At 32.5% G+C, this 6,878-nt stretch overlaps 1 long non-coding RNA gene across 2 annotated transcripts; it reads left to right on the top strand.

Annotated features, from left to right (window-relative positions):
• The first annotated feature begins 5,366 nt into the window (after nucleotides 1-5,366).
• Nucleotides 5,367-6,578, top strand: LOC114721271 (uncharacterized). 2 transcript variants are annotated; one of them, XR_003738053.1, is made up of 4 exons: nucleotides 5,367-5,441; nucleotides 5,977-6,078; nucleotides 6,288-6,342; nucleotides 6,499-6,578. It is a non-coding gene; the product is annotated as an uncharacterized LOC114721271 (long non-coding RNA). The 2 variants fall into 2 exon arrangements; XR_003738052.1 differs by having other exon boundaries at nucleotides 5,977-6,095; nucleotides 6,288-6,398; nucleotides 6,499-6,569.
• The last annotated feature ends 300 nt before the right edge of the window (nucleotides 6,579-6,878 follow it).

Here is a 6,878-nt window from a genome sequence, read left to right as displayed (position 1 = left end):
CAATGAAGATTAGAAACCATCTGGCCTTATCATTAGTTTTAATTTTTGAAGTTCCCCTCACATCACTATGAATAAGAAAAAAGGGATGAGACGGTTTGTTAGGGTGAGAAGAAGAAGAATTTCTAACTCACTTTGGAAATTCACATGAATCACAATAAAAACTTGAAATTATTTTATTATCAATGCTTAGAAACAAAAATTACATATAATTGAGAACAGGGTGGCCTAACCTAGAATGCCACAATTTGACATCCTTAGCGGTCACATCTGAGGAAATAGATAGAGCTTTGTTTGCTGAAGATCCTTGAATGTAGTAGATTCCATTCCACACCTTAGTAGTCCTAATCCTTTTCCTCAATACCAAGCACTGAAGATTGCAACTAATTTTGTGTAAAAGAAAGAAAGAAAGAAAGAGACAGCTTAATTGTTTAGGAATACATCTCATGGATAACAGGCTATATTTAATTGATGGAACACATAGTATAATATGTTCAATAATAGCCATTATACCAAAACTTAGGACTTTAGCAAACTAACTATTAGCCACCTCTGCTAATTCATCCTTTGAAAATTCAGTGAACTTAATAAATAATTCCTTAAAACTTGTTATATGATCTATTGCACTAGAATCTACTATCCATAGGTTTTTAAAAGTAGTTATACTACTAAGAGCCTTAATGAGTTTAGTACCTAGTAAAGCCAATGTAACATAGGGAGTTGATTTCTCCCTAATTTTTTTAGATGTAGACTTTTTAAAGAACCATAAGCTCTTTACTACTCAACATCTTCCAGAGTTAGAGGAACCAATCATCAACCTCTTTCCTTCTCCTTTAGCTTTATGTTTTAAATTAGGGGCCTTAATATGCAATTTCTAGTAATCTTCTTTGGTGTGGCTGGCCTTATTGTAATGACCATACCACTTACCAAGTTTCTTATTCCTTATGTCTCCTTGAATGGATTCCAAAGGTTAGTAAAGGCAGAAGCTTCATAAGAGTTTGATGGTTGTCCTGATTGGCCTGGGATCAATGCTTTTCTAATTTCTTCAAAGTTGACCATATTGAAGGCATCTTCCAATAAGGGAAGTGGCTTTAGACTCATGACACATGCTTTAACTTCCTCAAATGAGTCATCCAAGTCAAAAAAGAATTCATAACACCTCTTCATGTCAATAAGTTATTTATAATGAATTCTATCCTGATTATAAGTCCATTCGTGCACCTCATATAGATCGGTTAGTTTCCATAATCTCATAAGAGCATTACAATATTGAGTAACAGATTGCTCCCCCTTAAGCAAGCCTCGAAGTGAATATTTTACTTGGAATATGGCAATACTATTTTCTTTTACTGAATGGGTGCGCTTAGCTATGTTCCAAATCTCTTTTGCAATAGTTGCAAGGAGATAACTCTCATTGATTTCCACTGCCATGGAGTTTGAACCATATCATCACCAAGTTGTTATTTATGCACTATAGCTCAAACTAGGGAGATTTAGGAGAGGGTGGAGTAGGATTACCCATGAGTTATCTCTCCTTGCTCTTTCCAACATCAAGACATTTTGGGACCATTAGAGGCCATTGTTGTTGTTGAGATGGGAAGTGATCATCGCATGAGACATGTTTTTTGGCATGGCTGCGTACATTCTAGATGTCTTGTATGCCTATGCTAGAATTCTTTTCAGTTTTGAGTATTTCCACTCTTTTTGAGCTTTCTCTAGTCAATAATGAACGATTGTCTCCATCATCCATAGTGTAAACTCGTAGTTGGTTATTTAGAGCTGCTTGATAAGACATACAGCCAAACCTGCCTCGAATACCACAAAAATAATTTGAGTGGTGACAGCTCTATATTATTTCTGAATGAGAGAGGTTACATATATAGGAGAATTACAAACTTAGGGAATCAACCCATATCTCGTAATTCTCTCCTAGAATTAGGGAGATAATAACTTTAAATAAGATGCTTGATATGATATGATAATGCTAGACCAAGTAAATAAGAAAATTAGAATTTTAGTTAGCGAGCCCATTAGGCCTACTTCCAACACCAATATTTTTGGTAAAATTATACGTTTAATCTTCTAATTTTATATTGGTTCATTAATATTATAAACTATTTCTCAAGTCTTTTAATTCCAATAATGCTAGTCTAAATAATAGTTTTTTGTTCCACGAATTATTACTTGTAAAGTCAAATTTAATATATTAGTATTTGAGAATTTTTTTAAACATTTGAAATTTTAATATTAACATCTTTGATAAATAATATTAGGATTATATGAACAGAAAATACTCTAAAAAAATTAAAGAACCAGAACAAAATGTTACGTGAAATTAAATGGTTAAAAGTATATTTTTGTTCATATTTTTATTATCAATGCTAAATTTAAAAAACTCCCTATTCATGAAATTTAAATGATTAAAAAAGTATTAGTTTGTTGCTACGTAAAATTTTTATTTTAGATCAACATTGTCAAGACATGCCTCTAGTGTAATATCCTACTTTTTACTTATAAGGATTAGAGTGTTTAAGCTTTAAATTTGTGTGAAAATTAAATGTTATTTTTGTTAGTTAAGATTAATTGGGGATTATAGGACTAAGGATATGATAACTTAAAGTTATTTTTTGTAGCTTTTGGAGTAGTCTAAGGATTTGAGAATTTTAAAAGGCGAAATGATAATATTTTTCAATGATTTTTTATTTGAAAGCAGACATACCAGTCTTTCCAACTAATTCTAATTTACAAATTTTGAGAACGTATGAAATTAATTATGAATTTTTGAGCTTAGCCTCCTTCATGCCTATAAAATTTTAGATATTTACCCAAAAAAAATCATTTTCAAGGGTCAAATGACATTATTTTTATAGTAATTCTTTTAGCATTAGAAACTAGACATATTAAGCTTTCTAACAAGATCTAATATATGATTTCTAGAGATTTGTGAAATTAAGTATGAATTTTGAATTTGGGTTCCCCTTGTTGTGTCATTGGCCGTGTGATAACCTCTTGGGATTGCTACTAATTTTGCTTGTTTTAACACTCTTTTGTGGTTTTTGGAAGCTAATTATGCTGGCTTACTCCCTCAAAGCTAGCAAATATGATTTGAAAATGTGAAGCTTGATTTGTGCTAACATTTAGGGATTATTTGTGCAATAGGAAGTAGCGAGAGCAGGAAGATGAATGACAATAAGAAATATTCAACCTATTTTGGTTGTTTAGAGGAAGATCAAGGATGCAAGTGAGCAAGGAATGAAGAACCAAATGAAGAAGGCCAACATTGCATAATTTGCTGTGACCCCTGAAGCAACCTATCATGACCTCTGAAACAAAAAAAAAAGAAGGGAGATGCATTTTGTATAAGGCGCTGTAATGCCTAGCTAAATCTTTCACAGCACCTATTCCTTTTCAAGAAGCTTTAATTCCTCTCTGTTCAATCTACCACGATGGATGAGTTTATCCATTGTGGTGTCTGTCCCTATACGGTTATGCGTTTTGCATTATAACTTAAAATTTAGGGCATATAAAAGGGGAAACTCATGATTTCTTGGGAGAATATGACTTGGAGGTTGTTTAGAGGATTCTTTGCTAGGGTTAGGAGGTTTTGAAATTTGGGAGCTTTGGGCTTGAAGTTTGAAAGAGATTTAGAGCCTTACTCCTCATTTCTCTTGGTTTTCTTCTTCTCTTCTCCTTTATTTTTGTAATAGCTGCAAAACACTCTTGTATTTAAGGCTCTTTGTTGAACATGAGTAGCTAGATTAGTTATTCTAGGATTATTTTGATCTCACTAGTACAAAATACCAATATAACTACTATTTTTGGTGTCAGTTATATAAGAAACATAAGTTTTATGTTATTTAAATGCTTTTGGCTTCTGGTCTCCTTAATTAGACCTGATGCTATAAAGGGTACTTATGGCTTCCGTTCAATTTTGAACAGAAGCCATAAGTATTCAAAATAATTTTATTTTATTTTTTGATAAAACATAATAGCATTATGGAATCAACACAATATTACTTTACTTATATTTTTATTTAATTCATGTCATTAAAAACTTTAAATTTTTTTGATTTGAAAAAATTTAGTTTTGATTGGTCTTTTAATTTTTTTTCTTTTCACAAAGTGAAAAATTTTATGAGAAATTTGTTTTTATAACTTATTAATTAAAAGCTTGATTTTTTTAAATTAAAAAAATATCAACCTGTAGCATCTGGTCCATAAGGGACCAGCCACCGTAGCATAGCCATAGTTACAGTGTTAGGCCCAAGTTAGGCCTATCGCCATAGGTGTTGAACTTTTCACCATAAGACTCTTAATTAACAATTCGACATTTTAACATCAGGCGTGCCCTAGCTCTACCCCCTTCTTGCTATCAAGCTCTGTTATCTGTTCTTCTTGTTCTAAGTTCATGGGTGTTCTCCATTGGTTGTCTTTGAAATTGTCTTCCCTCATTCTCACCATCCTCTTGTTCTGTCTTCTAATTGGTTCTTGTGTCTCACCAGAATCTTCTTCCGTTGGTCTCGTGTTCCTCTTATTCTATCTTGGAGCTAATTTGTGGGTTTCCATTGGGTCTCGCCAAAATCCTCTTCCCTTAGTTTCTCCTCCCTCTTGCCTTTGTATTGTTCTATTTTCGAGCTGGTCTATGGGTCTCTGATGGGTCTCGCCTTCTTCTTCGTTCTGCTCTCTTCCTTATCGACAGCAATTGGTTTCAAGCTTCAGTCCTGTAAGTTTTTTGCTTTTGCTAATCATTTTGGATTCTTGCTGTAACTTAAAATAGTTTATCAGTTGAGGAATATAGATTGTTCTGTTGAAATTTGTTTCTTTTTTTTTTTTAAATCTTATGTTGAAGTGCGGCAAGTCACTACAATATTTTTTGCCTCTCGTACCAATTAATTTAACAAATAACAATTTTTTTCAAATGCAATTATTTAAGAAGATGGAAATATGATGCAAAAATGGAGTTGTCGTAATGAAAAAATGTATATGTAACTGTTGTTGCTGTTCGAATGGATAACAAGTTGTGCGCGTAAGGTTTGAATCTAGAAGTTCCATATTTGAAGTTGAAAAGAGCAATATATTATGATTGAATTAATGATTAATTATATTAGAGCATCAAATTAAAGTGATGAAGACTAATGTATGTGGGTGCGTTGATAAGCCTGCAATGAATTAAGAAAGCCACTGATCAAGAGGAGTGCCCATAAATCATGGTAACTCTGTCCTTCCTCTCAATGACCATTTAGATTTTAGAGAATGAAATGACAACAACAATACTATTAATTTTTTTAATTAAATCATTGATGATGATGATGATGATGATGATTATATGCGATTTTATTGACTGTTTCTTCTTATTAAGTTTCCTTCCTTGACTTGAAGCCTGTCAAGTTGAGCATTGAGGAGCAACCTTGGTGGCTGTGACACATTATGTTTCTTTTTATTAGGTTTCTTTCCTTGACTTAAAGCATGTATTTTATTAACTGTTTATTCTTATTAAGTTTCCTTGACTTGTAGATCCGATTGTAAACATTTTCTTTTGCTTGTGTGATCCTCTGGAAATCACTATAGGCTGGTAATTTGTGTCTGATTATGTAAATATGTTGCTTAAGTTGAATTTTCCCTTTCAGTGTCCTTCTTTTCATATCTGATTCTGTTATCGATTAGGTTAAATTAATACTTTGCTTCTTATGATAAAATTGTTTGATTCCTTTCAAGAGTTAATGTGCATATTGTCTATCTGATATACTGAGATAATCAATAATTGCAACCTTAAGAATTACCATATTACTTTGTACCAGTTGGCAACAACTCTTGATTCAATATTACATTGAATATTGCTAGTTCTTGAACGATCACATAATAGTATTCAAGCTGGCTTCTAATCTTATCATTAATTAATGATCTTTGGGGAAAAAAAAGCTGGAAGCCTATTCTCATTATCCTAATGGTTTATTATTTTCCTTTTCTATGATGTTGAAGGATCCACTACTGCAAAACTTGAGAAATCTGCAGGGCAAGTTGAGAAGTCTTTAAAAAGGAGGAGGAAGAATCAATACAGGGGAATCCGCTAATGTCCATATGGTAAGCATTAAATAAAGGTTGGTTTGAGGCTTTACTTGTTTTGTTAGAGGAAATTTAGTAGAATTTGCTTTCTGGTTGAGAGCTCTGTAAATACTTAAAGGATCAAACAAGAGCATTGATATTCCTTTTCCTTTTTTTTATTGTTGTTGATACTATTGATACCATGTCAACTTTATATCTAATACTTGGTGTTTTTCCTCCCTTTTTAGTAACAATTAAGAAAAGCTTCATTGTCAAGAGATGATGCATTTGCCTTTCTGGAAGGTGACAACTATGATGATTTTATGACATTTTATAGTTTCTCTAATGCACTTCATCAAGTACTTTATTATCTTTTTGATAAATGAATATGTAATATTCTTTAGTTTGGAAAAACAAAACAAAGATGTAGTATACTAGTATTCCTATGCGATATTGCAGGCGAAGTTGATTGGTGTGTCTCGTGGATTATGCTTCCAAGGGTTAAAGGATCTCTGGGCTGAAGCAATGCTCTTCCCCATGAAGTGAAGAAAAGCTTGTGGCTAGATGACTATTCTCTTTAGTATATGGCGTTTAGTTAACCATTTATTTGGTTTATTTGGTTTGACTGTACGTATTTGCTATGCACTTGGTTGTATTTAATATTATATAAAGCTGGTTGTGTATAATAGCAGGTTCTTGAGTGGGAGGTTAATGTTCAATTTTTTTTCAAAAAAAAAAAAAAGCCACCTACAGCTTTTGTTATAACCATAACAGAAGCCCTAAGTGGGTACCTATGGCTTTAGTTGCTTTTAGAACAGTCACCATAAGTGCTAAACCAT

Source organism: Neltuma alba, unplaced genomic scaffold (assembly GCF_004799145.2).
Source record: "Neltuma alba isolate B1F8T4 unplaced genomic scaffold, ASM479914v2 tig00012017_pilon, whole genome shotgun sequence".
NCBI classification, from domain to species: Eukaryota; Viridiplantae; Streptophyta; class Magnoliopsida; order Fabales; family Fabaceae; genus Neltuma; species Neltuma alba.
This window is presented reverse-complemented; position numbering and strand designations above follow the sequence as displayed.